Consider the following 881-nt stretch of genomic DNA (forward strand, 5'->3'; position numbering starts at 1 on the left):
AATCCCCCTCTGGTAGGATGCCGGAAAAGGCCCCAAGATGGGATCTCACGGGTACAGAAGGTTGTGGCGGTGGAAAAGTATTTTTGTGGCTCTTTTTGGGGGTTCTGAAATATATGAGAATATATAGGAGGAACAAGTAGGTCGGTGGACTCCCGAGGGGGCCACAAGCCAGGGGGTGCCCCCCTAGGGCGCGCCCCTACGGCTTGTCGCCGCCTCGTGGGTCTTCTAACTTGGACTCCAATTCCTACGAGTGTCTTCTGGTCCAAGAAAAATAATCCCGAAAGTTTCATTCTGTTTGGACTCCATTTGATATTCTTTTTCCGCGAAGCTAAAAAAACAAGAAAAAAACACAAACTGGCACTGGGCTCTAGGTTAATAGGCTAGTACAAAAAATAATATAAAATAGCATATTAATGCATATAAAACATCCAAAACAGATAATATAACAGCATGGTACAATAAAAAAATTATAGATACGTTGGAGACGTATCAGGTTTTGGTGCCGCGGTCGACTTAAGTAGCCGAGCAAGGCACTACACGGCCCGCCAGAGCTGCGCCACGCGGCGCCACTGGTCCGACGGAGGAGACGGGCTTCTGGCCACCGGGTTTGATGGCGTTTCCGGCTGTTAGCGCCTGCGTTGTAGATGCCCTCAGAAGCCTCTGCTTTCACCGGCGTGACCTCTCACTTCTCCGCCGCGAGTAGCAACGCCCATCGGACCTTCCGCTTCTCCACCACGAGCAGCAACACCGGTCGGACCTTTCTTTTTCCAGCCACGAGCAGCGACGTTGGCCGAACATCCTCCCTCCCTACCACGAGCAACGAGCAACACCGGCTGGGCCTCTCCCTTCTCCGCATGGAGCAGCAACGCCGGTCATGGCCC

This window comes from Triticum dicoccoides, chromosome 4A (genome assembly GCF_002162155.2).
Source record: "Triticum dicoccoides isolate Atlit2015 ecotype Zavitan chromosome 4A, WEW_v2.0, whole genome shotgun sequence".
In the NCBI taxonomy this organism is placed as follows: Eukaryota; Viridiplantae; Streptophyta; class Magnoliopsida; order Poales; family Poaceae; genus Triticum; species Triticum dicoccoides.